This window comes from Phyllobates terribilis, unplaced genomic scaffold, assembly GCF_046119375.1.
Source record: "Phyllobates terribilis strain yellow unplaced genomic scaffold, ASM4611937v1 Scaffold_200__1_contigs__length_3551848, whole genome shotgun sequence".
NCBI classification, from domain to species: Eukaryota; Metazoa; Chordata; class Amphibia; order Anura; family Dendrobatidae; genus Phyllobates; species Phyllobates terribilis.
The window spans coordinates 618,023-640,274 of record NW_027362960.1 but is presented as its reverse complement, the minus strand read 5'-3'; the positions used below and the strand labels follow the sequence as shown (position 1 = coordinate 640,274).

At 62.9% G+C, this 22,252-nt stretch overlaps 1 protein-coding gene across 1 annotated transcript in view; it reads left to right on the top strand.

Annotated features, from left to right (window-relative positions):
• The window catches only part of LOC141213626 (uncharacterized), a 35,279-nt gene continuing 13,027 nt past the window's right edge, over positions 1-22,252 (top strand). Inside the window, exon 1 of the mRNA XM_073665238.1 lies at positions 1-99. The gene's annotated coding sequence lies outside the window, so the exon portion shown is untranslated. The remainder of the gene's footprint in view (positions 100-22,252) is intronic.

Below are 22,252 nucleotides of genomic sequence, written 5' to 3'. Positions count from 1 at the left end.
GTATCAGACTACGCCCTTTCTATCTCCTCTTCTACCAGTGGTTCAGAGAGCAAGCACACAGCATATCCTGATTCCGGCGTTCTTCTGGACTAGTCTAAGGTAATAATTTCAGCAGCAAAACTGCAATCCTCTTCAGTAGCAGCAGCTCCTGTGTGCTCCATTGTGTTTGGTTTCTTAGTTCCTGTGTGCCTGCAGCAACCCCACAGCACTGAAGAAGCAGGCATACACAGGGACTCAGAGTGCAGCTACAAAATGGAGCACACAGGCTGTGGCTGCTGCTGGGGGGACCCTGAGGAGCAGACACGATGGATTGTCTCTTTTGCAGGCAGCATTTTAGTACATACTAGTTCAGTTCCTTTTATCATTACCTTACCATGGGCGTGGAGAAGAGTGAATATTCATTCTCTTTAGTAGTAGGCATAGAAAATCACTGAGCCGCAGCAGGAGCTGCAACCGCTGCTAAAAGTGTGCGCTAATAAGGAGAATAAATATTCACTCCACTCCACGCCCATATTCCCGGCATGGAGAAGAGTGAATATCCCCGCAGCTCACACCAGCGTCTTAGGGCACATGGCAGTGATGTCATGCGCTGCTCAGATGCTGATGTGAGCTGCTGCTGGCAGAACAGGACGCAGCGCTAGAACAGAGGGAAGGAATCTGAGTATGAGTGTTTATTTTTTTTATGTGTGCAGTGACAGGGGAGACATGTATACCAGGATTGGGGATGAGGGGACCATGCATACCAGGATTGGGGATGGGGGGCCATGCATACCAGGATTGGGGATGAGGGGGCCATGCATACCAGGATTGGAAATGAGGGGGCCATGCATACCAGGATTGGAAATGAGGGGGCCATGCATACCAGGATTCGAAATGAGGGGGCCATGCATACCAGGATTGGGGATGAGGGGGCCATGCATACCAGGATTTGGGATGAGGGGGCCATGCTTACCAGAATTGGGATGAGGGGGCCATGCATACCAGGATTGGAGATGGGGGGGCCATGCATACCAGGATTGAGGATGAGGGGGCCATGCATACCAGGATTGAGGATGAGGGGGCCATGCATACCAGGATTGAGGATGAGGGGGCCATGCATACCAGGATTGAGGATGAGGGGGCCATGCATACCAGGATTGGGGATGAGGGGGCCATGCTTACCAGGATTGGGGATGAGGGAGCCATGCTTACCAGAATTGGGGATGAGGGGGCCATGCATACCAGGATTGGGGATGAGGGGACCATGCATACCAGGATTGGGACATGTGAACATGGCCTTACAGACACAAATAAGCAAGATGTCGTAGTGAAGCTACATAAAGATGAGAAAGTTCTGGCGGCTCCGACTGAGAATTAAGGAACAAAAAATAATCCTCAGGTCCCAACTAGAGATGAGCAGGACGCACAGATGATGTTGTGTTGCCCTGGAGATCAAAAACCGCCAGAAATTCACGGCCTCCTGTCCAGTCGCCAGATACCGCTGATCTGGACGCTGGACTAGAGACCCGTGAATGCATCCGCTCATCTCTAGTCCCAATGGTCCCAGATACAGTGGACAGTCCTGGATTTGGGTCTGCACCCTGCGTTTGCTGAATGGCCCTCATTACTAGCACCCCTCTGACAACACCTCCTGCCAGTGGAGAAAGAAATGGTAAATGGGCGTTGATTGGGGTTCCGTACACCTCGTACACGCGAGGCTCCGCTCCGTACACTTCGTACAGACGCGTCTCCGCTCCGTACACCTCGTACACGCACGGCTCCGCTCCTTACGCCTCGTACACACGCGGCTCCGCTCCGTAAGCCTTGTACACGCGCGGCTCGGCTCCGTACACCTGGTTCACGCGCGGCTCCGCTCCGTACACCTCGTACACGCGCGGCTCCGCTCCGTACACCTCGTACACACGCGACTCCACTCCGTACACCTCGTACACACGCGGCTTTGCTCCGTACGCCTCGTACACACGCGGCTCCGCTCCGTACGCCTCGTACACACGCGGCTCCGCTCCGTACACCTCGTACACACGCGGCTCCGCTCCGTACACCTCGTACACACGCGGCTCTGCTCCGTACACCTCGTACACATGCGGCTCCGCTCCGTAAACCTCGTACACACGCGGCTCCGCTCCGTACACCTCGTACACACGCGGCTCCGCTCCGTACACCCGTACACGCGCGGCTCCGCACACCTCGTACACGTGTGGCTCCGCTCCGTACACGTCGCACACACACGGCTCCGCTCCGTACACCTCGTACACACGTCTCCGCTCCGTACACCTCGTACACGTGCGGCTCTGCTCCGTACACCTCGTACACACGGCTCGGCTCCGTACACCTCGTACACGTGCGGCTCTGCTCCGTACACCTCATACACACGCGGCTCTGCTCCGTACACCTCGTACACACACGGCTCGGCTCCGTACGCCTCGTACACACGCGGCTCGTCTTCGTACACCTCGTACACACGCGGCTCCGCTCCATACGCCTCGTACACACGCGGCTGCGCTCCGTACACCTCGTACACACGCGGCTCAGCTCCGTACACCCGTAAACGCGCGGCTCCGCTACGTACACCTCGTACACACACGGCTCCGCTCCGTACACCTCGTACACACGCGGCTCCGCTCCGAACACCTCGTACACACGCGGCTCCGCTCCGTACACCCGTAAACGCGCGGCTCCGCTCCGTACACCTCATACACACGCGGCTCCGCTCCGTACACCTCGTACACACGCGGCTCCGCTCCGTACATCTCGTACACATGGCTCCGCTCCGTACACCTCGTACACTAGCGGCTCCGCTCTGTACACCTCGTACACAAGCGGCTCCGCTCCGTACACCTGTAAACGCGCGACTCAACTCCGTACACCTCGTACACATGCGGCGCCGCTCCGTACACCTCGTACACACGCGGCTCCGCTCCGTACACCTCGTACACACGCAGCTCCGCACACCTCGTACACGTGTGGCTCCGCTCCGTACACCTCGTACACATGCGGCTCCGCTCCGTACACCCGTAAACGCGCGTCTCCGCTCCATACACCTCGTACACACACGGCTCTGCTCCGTACACCTCGTACACACGCGGCTCCGCTCCGTACACCTCGTACACGCGCGGCTCCGCTCCGTACACCCGTAAACGCGCGGCTCCGCTCCGTACACCTCGTACACACGCGGCTCCGCTCCGTACACCCGTAAACGCTCGGCTCCGCTCCGTACACCTCGTACACACACGGCTCTGCTCCGTACACCTCTTACACGTGCGGCTCCGCTCCGTACACCTCTTACACGTGCGGCTCCGCTCCGTACACCTCGTACACACGCGTCTCCGCTCCATACACCTCGTACACACGCGTCTCCGCTCCGTACACTTCGTACACGTGCGGCTCTGCTCCGTACACCTCGTACACACGGCTCCGCTCCGTACACCTCGTACACGTGCGGCTCTGCTCCGTACACCTCGTACACACGCGGCTCCACTCCGTACACCTCGTATACGTGCGGCTCTGCTCCGTACACCTCGTACACACAGCTCCGCTCCGTACACCTCGTACACGTGCGGCTCTGCTCCGTACACCTCGTACACACGCGGCTCCGCTCCGTACACCTCGTACACACGCGGATCTGCTCCGTACACCTCGTACACAAGTGGCTCCGCTCCGTACACCTCGTACACACGCGGCTCCGCTCCGTACACCTCGTACACAAGTGGCTCCGCTACGTACACCTCGTACACACACGGCTCTGCTCCGTACACCTCGTACACACGCGGCTCCGCTTCGTACACCTCGTACACGCGGATCCGCTCCGTACACCCGTAAACGCGCGGCTCATCTCCGTACACCTCGTACACATGGCTCCGCTCCGTACACCTCGTACACACGCGGCTCCGCTCCGTACACCTCGTACATACGTGGCTCTGCTCCGTACACCTCGTACACACACGGATCGGCTCCGTACGCCTCGTAGACACGCGGCTCCGCTCCGTACACCTCGTACACACGCGGCTCGGCTCCGTACACCTCGTACACACGCGGCTCCGCTCCGTACAACTCGTACACACGCGGCTACGCTCTGTACACCTCGTACACACACGCGGCTCTGCTCCGTACCCCTCGTACACACGCAGCTTTGCTCCGTACGCCTCGTACACACGCGGCTCCGCTCCGTATACCTCGTACACACGCGGCTCCGCTCCGTACACCCGTAAACGCGCGGCTCCGCTCCGTACACCTCGTACACACGCGGCTCTACTCCGGACAACTCGTACACAAGCGGCTCCGCTCCGTACACCCGTAAACGCCCGGCTCCGCTCCGTACACCTTGTACACACGCGGCTCCGCTCCGTACACCCGTAAACGCGCGGCTCCACTCCGTACACCTCGTACACACACGGCTCTGCTCCGTACACCTCATACACGTGCGGCTCCGCTCCGTACACCTCGTACACACACGTCTCCGCTCCGTACACCTCGTACACACACGTCTCCGCTCTGTACACCTCGTACACGTGCGGCTCTGCTCCGTACACCTCGTACACACGGCTCCGCTCCGTACACCTCGTACACGTGCGGCTCTGCTCCGTACACCTCGTACACACGCGGCTCCGCTCCGTACACCTCGTACACACGCGGCTCCGCTCCATACACCCGTAAACGCTCGGATCCGCTCCGTACACCTCGTACACACACGGCTCCGCTCCGTACACCTCGTACACACGCGGCTCCGCTCCGTACACCTCGTACACACGCGGCTCGTCTTCGTACACCTCGTACACACGCGGCTCCGCTCCATACGCCTCGTACACACGCGGCTGCGCTCCGTACACCTCGTACACACGCGGCTCAGCTCCGTACACCCGTAAACGCGCGGCTCCGCTACGTACACCTCGTACACACACGGCTCCGCTCCGTACACCTCGTACACACGCGGCTCCGCTCCGAACACCTCGTACACACGCGGCTCCGCTCCGTACACCCGTAAACGCGCGGCTCCGCTCCGTACACCTCGTACACTAGCGGCTCCGCTCTGTACACCTCGTACACAAGCGGCTCCGCTCCGTACACCCGTAAACGCGCGACTCAACTCCGTACACCTCGTACACATGCGGCGCCGCTCCGTACACCTCGTACACACGCGGCTCCGCTCCGTACACCTCGTACACACGCAGCTCCGCACACCTCGTACACGTGTGGCTCCGCTCCGTACACCTCGTACACATGCGGCTCCGCTCCGTACACCCGTAAACGCGCGGCTCCGCTCCATACACCTCGTACACACACGGCTCTGCTCCGTACACCTCGTACACACGCGGCTCCGCTCCGTACACCTCGTACACGCGCGGCTCCGCTCCGTACACCCGTAAACGCGCGGCTCCGCTCCGTACACCTCGTACACACGCGGCTCCGCTCCGTACACCCGTAAACGCTCGGCTCCGCTCCGTACACCTCGTACACACACGGCTCTGCTCCGTACACCTCTTACACGTGCGGCTCCGCTCCGTACACCTCTTACACGTGCGGCTCCGCTCCGTACACCTCGTACACACGCGTCTCCGCTCCATACACCTCGTACACACGCGTCTCCGCTCCGTACACTTCGTACACGTGCGGCTCTGCTCCGTACACCTCGTACACACGGCTCCGCTCCGTACACCTCGTACACGTGCGGCTCTGCTCCGTACACCTCGTACACACGCGGCTCCACTCCGTACACCTCGTATACGTGCGGCTCTGCTCCGTACACCTCGTACACACGGCTCCGCTCCGTACACCTCGTACACGTGCGGCTCTGCTCCGTACACCTCGTACACACGCGGCTCCGCTCCGTACACCTCGTACACACGCGGATCTGCTCCGTACACCTCGTACACAAGTGGCTCCGCTCCGTACACCTCGTACACACGCGGCTCCGCTCCGTACACCTCGTACACAAGTGGCTCCGCTACGTACACCTCGTACACACACGGCTCTGCTCCGTACACCTCGTACACACGCGGCTCCGCTTCGTACACCTCGTACACGCGGATCCGCTCCGTACACCCGTAAACGCGCGGCTCCGCTCCGTACACCTCGTACACATGGCTCCGCTCCGTACACCTCGTACACACGCGGCTCCGCTCCGTACACCTCGTACATACGTGGCTCTGCTCCGTACACCTCGTACACACACGGATCGGCTCCGTACGCCTCGTAGACACGCGGCTCCGCTCCGTACACCTCGTACACACGCGGCTCGGCTCCGTACACCTCGTACACACGCGGCTCCGCTCCGTACAACTCGTACACACGCGGCTACGCTCTGTACACCTCGTACACACACGCGGCTCTGCTCCGTACCCCTCGTACACACGCAGCTCTGCTCCGTACGCCTCGTACACACGCGGCTCCGCTCCGTATACCTCGTACACACGCGGCTCCGCTCTGTACACCCGTAAACGCGCGGCTCCGCTCCGTACACCTCGTACACACGCGGCTCTACTCCGGACAACTCGTACACAAGCGGCTCCGCTCCGTACACCCGTAAACGCGCGGCTCCGCTCCGTACACCTTGTACACACGCGGCTCCGCTCCGTACACCCGTAAACGCGCGGCTCCACTCCGTACACCTCGTACACACACGGCTCTGCTCCGTACACCTCATACACGTGCGGCTCCGCTCCGTACACCTCGTACACACACGTCTCCGCTCCGTACACCTCGTACACACACGTCTCCGCTCTGTACACCTCGTACACGTGCGGCTCTGCTCCGTACACCTCGTACACACGGCTCCGCTCCGTACACCTCGTACACGTGCGGCTCTGCTCCGTACACCTCGTACACACGCGGCTCCGCTCCGTACACCTCGTACACACGCGGCTCCGCTCCATACACCCGTAAACGCTCGGATCCGCTCCGTACACCTCGTACACACACGGCTCCGCTCCGTACACCTCGTACACACGCGGCTCCGCTCCGTACACCTCGTACACACGCGGCTCCGCTCCGTACACCCGTAAACGCGCGGCTCCGCTCCGTACACCTCGTACACACGCAGCTCGCTCCGTACACCCGTAAATGCGCGGCTCCGCTCCGTACACCTCGTACACACGCGGCTCCGCTCCATACACCCGTAAACGCGCGGCTCCGCTCCGTACACCTCGTACACACGCGGCTCCGCTCCGTACACCTCGTACACACGCGGCTCCGCTCCGTACACCCGTAAACGCGCGGCTCCGCTCCGTACACCTCGTACACACGCAGCTCGCTCCGTACACCCGTAAACGCGCGGCTCCGCTCCGTACACCTCGTACACACGCGGCTCCAATCCATACACCCGTAAACGCGCGGCTCCGCTCCGTACACCTCGTACACAAACGGCTCTGCTCCGTACACCTCGTACACACACGGCTCTGCTCCGTACACCTCGTACACACGCGGCTCCGCTCCGTACACCTCGTACACGCGGCTCCGCTCCGTACACCCGTAAACGCGCGGCTCCGCTCCGTACACCTCGTACACACGCGGCTCCGCTCCGTAAACCTCGTACACACGCGGCTCCGCTCCGTACACCCGTAAACGCGCGGCTCCGCTCCGTACACCTCGTACACACACGGCTCTGATCCGTACACCTCGTACACACGCGGCTCCGCTTCGTACACCTCGTACACGCGGATCCGCTCCGTACACCCGTAAACGCGCGGCTCCGCTCCGTACACCTCGTACACATGGCTCCGCTCCGTACACCTCGTACACACGCGGCTCCGCTCCGTACACCTCGTACATACGTGGCTCTGCTCCGTACACCTCGTACACACACGGATCGGCTCCGTACAACTCGTACACACGCGGCTACGCTCCGTACGCCTCGTACACATGCGGCTCCGCTCCGTACACCTCGTACACACACGCGGCTCTGCTCCGTACCCCTCGTACACACGCGGCTCTGCTCCGTACGCCTCGTACACACGCGGCTCCGCTCCGTATACCTCGTACACACGCGGCTCCGCTCCGTACACCCGTAAACGCGCGGCTCCGCTCCGTACACCTCGTACACACGCGGCTCTGCTCCGTACACCTCGTACACGTGCGGCTCTGCTCCGTACACCTCGTACACGTGCGGCTCTGCTCCGTACACCTCGTACACACGGCTCCGCTCCATACACCTCGTACACGTGCGGCTCTGCTCCGTACACCTCGTACACACGCGGCTCGACTTCGTACACCTCGTGCACACGCGGCTCCGCTCCGTACACCTCGTACACACGCGGCTCCGCTCCGTACACCTCGTACACGTGCGGATCTGCTCCGTACACCTCGTACACACGCGGCTCCGCTCCGTACACCTCGTACATACGTGGCTCCGCTCCGTACACATGGCTCCGCTTCGTACACCTCGTACACACACGGCTCCGCTCCGTACACCTCGTACATACGCGGCTCTGCTCCGTACACCTCGTACACACACGGCCCGGCTCCGTACGCCTCGTACACACGCGGCTCGACTTCGTACACCTTGTACACACGCGGCTCCGCTCTGTACGCCTCGTACACACGCGGCTCCGCTCCGTACGCCTCGTACACACGCGGCTCCGCTCCGTACACCTCGTACACACGCGGCTCCGATCCGTACACCCGTAAACGCGCGGCTCCGCTCCGTACACCTCGTACACACACGGCCCTGCTCCGTACACCTCGTACACACACGGCTCCGCTCCGTACACCTCGTACACACGCGGCTCCGCTCCGTACACCACGTACACACGCGGCTCCGCTCCGTACACCCGTAAACGCGCGGCTCCGCTCCGTACACCTCGTACACACACGGCTCCGCTCCGTACACCTCGTACACACGCGGCTCCGCCCCGTACACCTCGTACACACGCGGCTCCGCTCCGTATACCCGTAAACGCGCGGCTCCGCTCTGTACACCTCGTACACACACAGCTCCGCTCCGTACACCTTGTACACACGCGGCTCCGCTCCGTACACCTCGTACACACGCGGCTCTGCTCCGTACACCCGTAAACGCGGGCTCCGCTCCGTACACCTCGTACACACACGGCTCTGCTCCGTACACCTCGTACACACGCGGCTCCGCTCCGTACACCCGTAAACGCGCGGCTCCGCTCCGTACACCCGTAAACGCGCGGCTCCGCTCCGTACACCTCGTACACGCGCAGCTCCGCTCCGTACACCCGTAAACGCGCGGCTCCGCTCCGTACACCTCGTACACACACGGCTCTGCTCCGTACACCTCGTACACACAGCTCCGCTCCGTACACCTCGTACACGTGCGGCTCTGCTCCGTACACCTCGTACACACGCGGCTCGACTTCGTACACCTCGTACACGTGCGGCTCCGCTCCGTACACCTCGTACACACGCGGCTCCGCTCCGTACACCTCGTACACGTGCGGCTCTGCTCCGTACACCTCGTACACACGCGGCTCCGCTCCGTAAACCTCGTACATACGCGGCTCCGCTCCGTACACATGGCTCCGCTTCGTACACCTCGTACACACACGGCTCCGCTCCGTACACCTCGTACATACGCGACTCTGCTCCGTACACCTCGTACACACACGGCTCGGCTCCGTACGCCTCGTACACACGCGGCTCGACTTCGTACACCTCGTACAAACGCGGCTCCGCTCCGTACGCCTCGTACACACGCGGCTCCGCTCCGTACATCTCGTACACACGCGGCTTCGATCCATACACCCGTAAACGCGCGGCTCCGCTCCGTACACCTCGTACACACGCGGCTCCGCTCCGTAAACCTCGTACACATGCGGCTCCGCTCCGTACACCTCGTACACACACGGCTCTGCTCAGTACACCTCGTACACAGGCGGCTCCGCTTCGTACACCTCGTACACGCGGATCCGCTCCGTACACCCGTAAACGCGCGGCTCCGCTCCGTACACCTCGTACACATGGCTCCGCTCCGTACACCTCGTACACACGCGGCTCCGCTCCGTACACCTCGTACATACGTGGCTCTGCTCCGTACACCTCGTACACACACGGATCGGCTCCGTACGCCTCGCAGACACGCGGCTCCGCTCCGTACACCTCGTACACACGCGGCTCGGCTCCGTACACCTCGTACACACGCGGCTCCGCTCCGTACAACTCGTACACACGCGGCTACGCTCTGTACACCTCGTACACACACGCGGCTCTGCTCCGTACGGCTCGTACACACGCGGCTCCGCTCCGTATACCTCGTACACACGCGGCTCCGCTCCGTACACCCGTAAACGCGCGGCTCCGCTCCGTACACCTCGTACACACGCGGCTCTACTCCGTACAACTCGTACACAAGCGGCTCCGCTCCGTACACCCGTAAACGCGCGGCTCTGCTCCGTACACCTTGTACACACGCGGCTCCGCTCCGTACACCCGTAAACGCGCGGCTCCACTCCGTACACCTCGTACACACACGGCTCTGCTCCGTACACCTCATACACGTGCGGCTCCGCTCCGTACACCTCGTACACACACGTCTCCGCTCCGTACACCTCGTACACGTGCGGCTCTGCTCCGTACACCTCGTACACACGGCTCCGCTCCGTACACCTCGTACACGTGCGGCTCTGCTCCGTACACCTCGTACACACGCCGCTCCGCTCCGTACACACGCGGCTCCGCTCCATACACCCGTAAACGCGCGGCTCCGCTCCGTACACCTCGTACACACACGGCTCCGCTCCGTACACCTCGTACACACGCGGCTCCGCTCCGTACACCTCGTACACACGCGGCTCCGCTCCGTACACCCGTAAACGCGCGGCTCCGCTCCGTACACCTCGTACACACGCAGCTCGCTCCGTACACCCGTAAACGCGCGGCTCCGCTCCGTACACCTCGTACACACGCGGCTCCGATCCATACACCCGTAAACGCGCGGCTCCGCTCCGTACACCTCGTACACACACGGCTCTGCTCCGTACACCTCGTACACACACGGCTCTGCTCCGTACACCTCGTACACATGCGGCTCCGCTCCGTACACCTCGTACACACGCGGCTCCGCTCCGTACACCCGTAAACGCGCGGCTCCGCTCCGTACACCTCGTACACACGCGGCTCCGCTCCGTAAACCTCGTACACACGCGGCTCCGCTCCGTACACCCGTAAACGCGCGGCTCCGCTCCGTACACCTCGTACACACACGGCTCTGCTCCGTACACCTCGTACACACACGGCTCCGCTTCGTACACGCGGATCCGCTCCGTACACCCGTAAACGCGCGGCTCCGCTCCGTACACCTCGTACACATGGCTCCGCTCCGTACACCTCGTACACACGCGGCTCCGTTCCGTACACCTCGTACATACGTGGCTCTGCTCCGTACACCTCGTACACACACGGATCGGCTCCGTATAACTCGTACACACGCGGCTACGCTCCGTACGCCTCGTACATATGCGGCTCCGCTCCGTACACCTCGTACACACGCGGCTCTGCTCCGTACCCCTCGTACACACGCGGCTCTGCTCCGTAGGCCTCGTACACACGCGGCTCCGCTCCGTATACCTCGTACACACGCGGCTCCGCTCCGTACACCCGTAAACGCGCGGCTCCGCTCCGTACACCTCGTACACACGCGGCTGTGCTCCGTACAACTCGTACACACGCGGCTCCGCTCCGTATACCTCGTACACACGCGGCTCCGCTCCGTACACCCGTAAACGCGCGGCTCCGCTCCGTACATCTCATACACACGCGGCTCTGCTCCTTACACCTCGTACACACGCGGCTCCGCTCCGTACACCCGTAAACGCGCGGCTCCGCTCCGTACACCTCGTACACACGCGGCTCCGCCCCGTACACCTCGTACACACGCGGCTCCGCTCCGTATACCCGTAAACGCGCGGCTCCGCTCCGTACACCTCATAGACACGCGGCTCCGCTCCGTACACCTCGTACACATGCGGCTCTGCTCCGTACAACCGTAAACGCGCGGCTCCGCTCCGTACACCTCGTACACACACGGCTCTGCTCCGTACACCTCGTACACACGCGGCTCCGCTCCGTACACCCGTAAACGCGCGGCTCCGCTCCGTACACCCGTAAACGTGCGGCTCCGCTCCGTACACCTCGTACACGCAAGGCTCCGCTCCGTACACCCGTAAACGCGCGGCTCCGCTTCGTACACCTCGTACACACACGGCTCCGCTCTGAACACCTCGTACATACGTGGCTCTGCTCCGTACACCTCGTACACACACGGCTCTGCTCCGTACACCTCGTACACACACGGCTCTGCTCCATACACCTCATACACGTGCGGCTCTGCTCCGTACACCTCGTACACGTGCGGCTCTGCTCCGTACACCTCGTACACACGGCTCCGCTCCGTACACCTCGTACACGTGCGGCTCTGCTCCGTACACCTCGTACACACGCGGCTCAACTTCGTACACCTCGTACACACGCGGCTCCGCTCCGTACACCTCGTACACGTGCGGCTCTGCTCCGTACACCTCGTACACACGCGGCTCCGCTCCGTACACCTCGTACACGTGCGGCTCTGCTCCGTACACCTCGTACACACGCGGCTCCGCTCCGTAAACCTCGTACATACGCGGCTCCGCTCCGTACACATGGCTCCGCTTCGTACACCTCGTACACACACGGCTCCGCTCCGAACACCTCGTACATACGCGGCTCTGCTCCGTACACCTCGTACACACACGGCTCTGCTACGTACACCTCGTACACACACGGCTCGGCTCCGTACGCCTCGTACACACGCGGCTCGACTTCGTACACCTCGTACACACGCGGCTCCGCTCCGTATGCCTCGTACACACGCGGCTCCGCTCCGTACACCTCGTACACACGCGGCTCCGCTCCGTACACCCGTAAACGCGCGGCTCCGCTCCGTACATCTCATACACACGCGGCTCTGCTCCTTACACCTCGTACACACGCGGCTCCGCTCCGTACACCCGTAAACGCGCGGCTCCGCTTCGTACACCTCGTACACACACGGCTCCGCTCTGAACACCTCGTACATACGTGGCTCTGCTCCGTACACCTCGTACACACACGGCTCTGCTCCGTACACCTCGTACACACACGGCTCTGCTCCATACACCTCATACACGTGCGGCTCTGCTCCGTACACCTCGTACACGTGCGGCTCTGCTCCGTACACCTCGTACACACGGCTCCGCTCCGTACACCTCGTACACGTGCGGCTCTGCTCCGTACACCTCGTACACACGCGGCTCCGCTCCGTACACCTCGTACACGTGCGGCTCTGCTCCGTACACCTCGTACACACGCGGCTCCGCTCCGTAAACCTCGTACATACGCGGCTCCGCTCCGTACACATGGCTCCGCTTCGTACACCTCGTACACACACGGCTCCGCTCCGAACACCTCGTACATACGCGGCTCCGCTCCGAACACCTCGTACATACGCGGCTCTGCTCCGTACACCTCGTACACACACGGCTCTGCTACGTACACCTCGTACACACACGGCTCGGCTCCGTACGCCTCGTACACACGCGGCTCGACTTCGTACACCTCGTACACACGCGGCTCCGCTCCGTATGCCTCGTACACACGCGGCTCCGCTCCGTACACCTCGTACACACGCGGCTCCGATCCATACACCCGTAAACGCGCGGCTCCGCTCCGTACACCTCGTACACACACGGCTCTGCTCCGTACACCTCGTAAACACGCGGCTCCGCTCCGCACACCTCGTACACACGCGGCTCCGCTCCGTAAACCTCGTACACATGCGGCTCCGCTCCGTACACCCGTAAACGCGCGGCTCCGCTCCGTACACCTCGTACACACACGACTCTGCTCCGTACACCTCGTACACACGCGGCTCCGCTTCGTACACCTCGTACACGCGGATCCGCTCCGTACACCCGTAAACGCGCGGCTCCGCTCCGTACACCTCGTACACATGGCTCCGCTCCGTACACCTCGTACACACGCGGCTCCGCTCCGTACACCTCGTACATACGTGGCTCTGCTCCGTACACCTCGTACACACACGGATCGGCTCCGTACGCCTCGTAGACACGCGGCTCCGCTCCGTACACCTCGTACACACACGGCTCGGCTCCGTACACCTCGTACACACGCGGCTCGGCTCCGTACACCTCGTACACACGCGGCTCCGCTCCGTACAACTCGTACACACGCGGGTACGCTCCGTACACCTCGTACACATGCGGCTCTGCTCCGTACACCTCGTACACACACGCGGCTCTGCTCCGTACGCCTCGTACACACGCGGCTCCGCTCCGTACACCCGTAAACGCGCGGCTCCGCTCCGTACACCTCGTACACACGCGGCTCTGCTCCATACAACTCGTACACAAGCGGCTCCGCTCCGCACACCCGTAAACGTGCGGCTCCGCTCCGTACACCTCGTACACACGCGGCTCCGCTCCGTACACCCGTAAACGCGCGGCTCCACTCCGTACACCTCGTACACACATGGCTCTGCTTCGTACACCTCATACACGTGCGGCTCCGCTCCGTACACCTCGTACACACACGGCTCCGCTCCGTACACCTCGTACACACACGGCTCTGCTCCGTACACCTCGTACACACGCGGCTCCGCTCCGTACACCTCGTACACACGCGGCTCCGCTCCGTACACCCGTAAACGCGCGGCTCCGCTCCGTACACCTCGTACACACGCGGCTCCGCTTCGTACACACGCGGCTCTGCTCCGTACACCTCGTACACACGCGGCTCCGCTTCGTACACCTCGTACACGCGGATCCGCTCCGTACACCCGTAAACGCGCGGCTCCGCTCCGTACACCTCGTACACATGGCTCCGCTCCGTACACCTCGTACACACGCGGCTCCGCTCCGTACACCTCGTACATACGTGGCTCTGCTCCGTACACCTCGTACACACACGGATCGGCTCCGTACACCTCGTACACACGGCTCGGCTCCGTACACCTCGTACACACGCGGCTCGGCTCCGTACACCTCGTACACACGCGGCTCCGCTCCGGACACCTCGTACACACGCGGCTCCGCTCCGTACGCCTCGTACACATGCGGCTCTGCTCCGTACACCTCGTACACACACGCGGCTCTGCTCCGTACGCCTCGTACACACGCGGCTCCGCTCCGTATACCTCGTACACACGCGGCTCCGCTCCGTACACCCGTAAACGCGCGGCTCCGCTCCGTACACCTCGTACACACGCGGCTCTGCTCCGCACAACTCGTACACAAGCAGCTCCGCTCCGTACACCCGTAAACGCGCGGCTCCGCTCCGTACACCTCGTACACACGCGGCTCCGCTCCGTACACCCGTAAACGCGCGGCTCCACTCCGTACACCTCGTACACACACGGCTCTGCTCCGTACACCTCATACACGTGCGGCTCCGCTCCGTACACCTCGTACACACACGTCTCCGTGCCGTACACCTCGTACACACACGTCTCCGCTCCGTACACCTCGTACACGTGCGGCTCTGCTCCGTACACCTCGTACACACGCCTCCACTCCGTACACCTCGTACACGTGCGGCTCTGCTCCGTACACCTCGTACACACGCGGCTCCGCTCCGTACACACGCGGCTCCGCTCCGTACACCTCGTACACACGCGGCTCCGCTCCGTACACCCGTAAACGCGCGGCTCCGCTCCGTACACCTCGTACACACGCAGCTCGCTCCGTACACCCGTAAATGCGCGGCTCCGCTCCGTACACCTCGTACACACGCGGCTCCGATCCATACACCCGTAAACGCGCGGCTCCGCTCCGTACACCTCGTACACACACGGCTCCGCTCCGTACACCTCGTACACACACGGCTCTGCTCCGTACACCTCGTACACACGCGGCTCCGCTCCGTACACCTCGTACACACGCGGCTCCGCTCCGTACATCCGTAAACGCGCGGCTCCGCTCCATACACCTCGTACACACACGGCTCCGCTCCGTACACCTCGTACACACGCGGCTCCGCTCCGTAAACCTCGTACACATGCGGCTCCGCTCCGTACACCCGTAAACGCGCGGCTCCACTCCGTACACCTCGTACACATGCGGCTCCGCTCCGTACACCCGTAAACGCGCGGCTCCACTCCGTACACCTCGTACACAGACGGCTCTGCTCCGTACACCTCGTACACACGCGGCTCCGCTTCGTACACCTCGTACACGCGGATCCGCTCCGTACACCCGAAAACGCGCGGCTCCGCACCGTACACCTCGTACACATGGCTCCGCTCCATACACCTCGTACACACGCGGCTCCGCTGCGTACACCTCGTACATACGTGGCTCTGCTCCGTACACCTCGTACACACACGGATCGGCTCCGTACAACTCGTACACACGCGGCTACGCTCCGTACGCCTCGTACACATGCGGCTCCGCTCCGCACGCCTCGTACACACAGGCGGCTCTGCTCCGTACCCCTCGTACACACGCGGCTCTGCTCCGTACGCCTCGTACACACGCGGCTCCGCTCCGTATACCTCGTACACACGCGGCTCCGCTCCGTACACCCGTAAACGCGCGGCTCCGCTCCGTACACCTCGTACACACGCGGCTCTGCTCCGTACAACTCGTACACAAGCGGCTCCGCTCCGTACACCCGTAAATGCGCGGCTCCGCTCCGTACACCTCGTACACACGCGGCTCCGCTCCGTACACCCGTAAACGCGAGGCTCCACTCTGTACACCTCGTACACACACACGGCTCTGCTCCGTACACCTCATACACGTGCGGCTCCGCTCCGTACACCTCGTACACAAACGTCTCCGCTCCGTACACCTCGTACACGTGCGGCTCTGCTCCGTACACCTCGCACACACGGCTCCGCTCCGTACACCTCGTACACGTGCGGCTCTGCTCCGTACACCTCATACACGTGCGGCTCCGCTCCGTACACCTCGTACACACACGTCTCCGCTCCGTACACCTCGTACACGTGCGGCTCTGCTCCGTACACCTCGTACACACGGCTCCGCTCCGTACACCTCGTACACGTGCGGCTCTGCTCCGTACACCTCGTACACACGCGGCTCCGCTCCGTACACACTCCGTACACCTCGTACACACACGGCTCTGCTCCGTACACCTCGTACACACGCGGCTCCGCTTCGTACACCTCGTACACGCGGATCCGCTCCGTACACCCGTAAACGCGCTGCTCCGCTCCGTACACCTCGTACACATGGCTCCGCTCCGTACACCTCGTACACACGCGGCTCCGCTCCGTACACCTCGTACATACGTGGCTCTGCTCCGTACACCTCGTACACACACGGATCGGCTCCGTACAACTCGTACACACGCGGCTACGCTCCGTACGCCTCGTACACATGCGGCTCCGCTCCGTACACCTCGTACACACACGCGGCTCTGCTCCGTACCCCTCGTACACACGCGGCTCTGCTCCGTACGCCTCGTACACACGCGGCTCCGCTCCGTATACCTCGTACACACGCAGCTCCGCTCCGTACACCTCGTACACACGCGGCTCTGCTCCGTACAACTCGTACACACGCGGCTCCGCTCCGTATACCTCGTACACACGCGGCTCCGCTCCGTACACCCGTAAACGCGCGGCTCCGCTCCGTACATCTCGTACACACACGGCTCTGCTCCTTACACCTCGTACACACGCGGCTCCGCTCCGTACACCCGTAAACACGCGGCTCCGCTCCGTACACCTCGTACACACGCGGCTCCGCCCCGTACACCTCGTACACACGCGGCTCCGGTCCCTTTTCCCCTTAAACGCGCGGCTCCGCTCCGTACACTTCGTACACACGCGGCTCCGCTCCGTACACCTCGTACACGTGCGGCTCTGCTCCGTACACCTCGTACACACGGCTCCGCTCCGTACACCTCGTACACGTGCGGCTCTGCTCCGTACACCTCATACACGTGCGGCTCCGCTCCGTACACCTCGTACACACACGTCTCCGCTCCGTACACCTCGTACACGTGCGGCTCTGCTCCGTACACCTCGTACACACGGCTCCGCTCCGTACACCTCGTACACGTGCGGCTCTGCTCCGTACACCTCGTACACACGCGGCTCCGCTCCGTACACACTCCGTACACCTCGTACACACACGGCTGTGCTCCGTACACCTCGTACACACGCGGCTCCGCTTCGTACACCTCGTACACGCGGATCCGCTCCGTACACCCGTAAACGCGCGGCTCCGCTCCGTACACCTCGTACACATGGCTCCGCTCCGTACACCTCGTACACACGCGGCTCCGCTCCGTACACCTCGTACATACGTGGCTCTGCTCCGTACACCTCGTACACACACGGATCGGCTCCGTACAACTCGTACACACGCGGCTACGCTCCGTACGCCTCGTACACATGCGGCTCCGCTCCGTACACCTCGTACACACACGCGGCTCTGCTCCGTACACCTCGTACACACGCGGCTCCGCCCCGTACACCTCGCACACACGCGGCTCCGCTCCGTATACCCGTAAACGCGCGGCTCCGCTCCGTACACCTCGTACACACGCGGCTCCGCTCCGTACACCTCGTACACACGCGGCTCTGCTCCGTACAACCGTAAACGCGCGGCTCCGCTCCGTACACCTCGTACACACACGGCTGTGCTCCGTACACACACGGCTCCGCTCCGTACACCCGTAAACGCGCGGCTCCGCTCCATACACCCGTAAACGCGTGGCTCCGCTCCGTACACCTCGTACACGCGCGGCTCCGCTCCGTACACCCGTAAACGCGCGGCTCCGCTCCGTACACCTCGTACACACACGGCTCTGCTCCGTACACCTCATACACGTGCGGCTCTGCTCCGTACACCTCGTACACGTGCGGCTCTGCTCCGTACACCTCGTACACACGGCTCCGCTCCGTACACCTCGTACACGTGCGGCTCTGCTCCGTACACCTCGTACACACGCGGCTCGACTTCGTACACCTCGTACACACGCGGCTCCGCTCCGTACACCTCGTACACGTGCGGATCTGCTCCGTACACCTCGTACACACGCGGCTCCGCTCCGTACACCTCGTACACGTGCGGCTCTGCTCCGTACACCTCGTACACACGCGGCTCCGCTCCGTAAACCTCGTACATACGCGGCTCCGCTCCGTACACATGGCTCCGCTTCGTACACCTCGTACACACACGGCTCCGCTCCGAACACCTCGTACATACGCGGCTCTGCTCCGTACACCTCGTACACACACGGCTCAGCTCCGTACACCTCGTACACACACGGCTCGGCTCCGTACGCCTCGTACACACGCGGCTCGACTTCGTACACCTCGTACACACGCGGCTCCGTCCGTACGCCTCGTACACACGCGGCTCCGCTCCGTACACCTCGTACACACGCGGCTCCGATCTATACACCCGTAAACGCGCGGCTCCGCTCCGTACACCTCGTACACACACGGCTCTGCTCCGTACACCCGTAAACGCGCGGCTCCGCTCCGTACACCTCGTACACACGCGGCTCCGATCCATACACCCGTAAACGCGCGGCTCCGCTCCGTACACCTCGTACACACACGGCTCCGCTCCGTACACCTCGTGCACACACGGCTCTGCTCCGTACACCTCGTACACACGCGGCTCCGCTCCGTACACCTCGTACACACGCGGCTCCGCTCCGTACACCCGTAAACGCGCGGCTCCGCTCCGTACACCTCGTACACACACGGATCCGCTCCGTACACCTCGTACACACGCGGCTCCGCTCCGTAAACCTCGTACACATGCAGCTCCGCTCCGTACACCCGTAAACGCGCGGCTCCGCTCCGTACACACACGGCTCTGCTCCGTACACCTCGTACACACGCGGCTCCGCTTCGTACACCTCGTACACGCGGATCCGCTCCGTACACCCGTAAACGCGCGGCTCCGCTCCGTACACCTCGTACACATGGCTCCGCTCCGTACACCTCGTACACACGCGGCTCCGCTCCGTACACCTCGTACATACGTGGCTCTGCTCCGTACACCTCGTACACACACGGATCGGCTCCGTACAACTCGTACACACGCGGCTACGCTCCGTACGCCTCGTACACATGCGGCTCCGCTCCGTAAGCCTCGTACACACACGCGGCTCTGCTCCGTACCCCTCGTACACACGCGGCTCTGCTCCGTACGCCTCGTACACACGCGGCTCCGCTCCGTATACTTTGTACACACGCGGCTCCGCTCCGTACACCCGTAAACGCGCGGCTCCGCTCCGTACACCTCGTACACACGCGACTCTGCTCCGTACAACTCGTACACAAGCGGCTCCGCTCCGTACACCCGTAAACGCGCGGCTCCGCTCCGTACACCTCGTACACATGCGGCTCCGCTCCGTACACCCGTAAACGCGCGGCTCCGCTCCGTACACCTCGTACACACACGGCTCTGCTCCGTACACCTCATACACGTGCGGCTCCGCTCCGTACACCTCGTACACACACGTCTCCGCTCCGTACACCTCGTACACACACGTCTCCGCTCCGTACACCTCGTACACACACGTCTCCGCTCCGTACACGTGCGGCTCTGCTCCGTACACCTCGTACACACGGCTCCGCTCCGTACACCTCGTACACGTGCGGCTCTGCTCCGTACACCTCGTACACACGCGGCTCCGCTCCGTACACCTCGTACACACGCGGCTCTGCTCCGTACACCTCGTACACACGCGGCTCCGCTTCGTACACCTCGTACACGCGGATCCGCTCCGTACACCCGTAAACGCGCGGCTCCGCTCCGTACACCTCGTACACATGGCTCCGCTCTGTACACTTCGTACACACGCGGCTCCGCTCCGTACACCTCGTACATACGTGGCTCTGCTCCGTACACCTCGTACACACACGGATCGGCTCCGTACAACTCGTACACACGCGGCTACGCTCCGTACGCCTCGTACACATGCGGCTCCGCTCAGTACACTTCGTACACACACGCGGCTCTGCTCCGTACCCCTCGTACACACGCGGCTCTGCTCCGTACGCCTCGTACACACGCGGCTCCGCTCCGTATACCTCGTACACACGCGGCTCCGCTCCGCACACCCGTAAACGCGCGGCTCCGCTCCGTACACCTCGTACACACGCGGCTCTGCTCCGTACAACTCGTACACACGCGGCTCCGCTCCGTATACCTCGTACACACGCGGCTCCGCTCCGTACACCCGTAAACGCGCGGCTCCGCACATCTCGTACACACGCGGCTCTGCTCCTTACACCTCGTACACACGCGGCTCCGCTCCGTACACCCGTAAACGCGCGGCTCCGCTCCGTACACCTCGTACACACACGGCTCCGCTCCGTACACCTCGCACACACGCGGCTCCGCCCCGTACACCTCGTACACACGCGGCTCCGCTCCGTATACCCGTAAACGCGCGGCTCCGCTCCGTACACCTCGTACACACACGGCTCTGCTCCGTACAACCGTAAACGCGCGGCTCCGCTCCGTACACCTCGTACACACACAGCTCCGCTTCGTACACCTCGTACACACACGGCTCCGCTCCGTACACCTCGTACATACGCGGCTCTGCTCCATACACCTCGTACACACACGGCTCGGCTCCGTACGCCTCGTACACACGCGGCTCGACTTCGTACACCTCGTACACACGCGGCTCCGCTCCGTACGCCTCGTACACACGCGGCTCCGCTCCGTACGCCTCGTACACACGCGGCTCCGCTCCGTACACCTCGTACACACGCGGCTCCGATCCGTACACCCGTAAACACGCGGCTCCGCTCCGTACACCTCGTACACACACGGCTCTGCTCCGTACACCTCGTACACACACGGCTCCGCTCCGTACACCTCGTACACACGCGGCTCTGCTCTGTACACCACGTACACACGCGGCTCCGCTCCGTACACCCGTAAACGCGCGGCTCCGCTCCGTACACCTCGTATACACACGGCTCCGCTCCGTACACCTTGTACACACGCGGCTCCGCTCCGTACACCTCGTACACACGCGGCTCTGCTCCGCACACCCGTAAACGCGCGGCTCCGCTCCGTACACCTCATACACACACGGCTCTGCTCCGTACACCTCGTACACACGCGACTCCGCTCCGTACACCCGTAAACGCGCGGCTCCGCTCCGTACACCCGTAAACGCGCGGCTCCGCTCCGTACACCCGTAAACGCGCGGCTCCGCTCCGTACACCTCGTACACGCGCAGCTCCGCTCCGTACACCCGTAAACACGCGGCTCCGCTCCATACACCTCGTACACACACGGCTCTGCTCCGT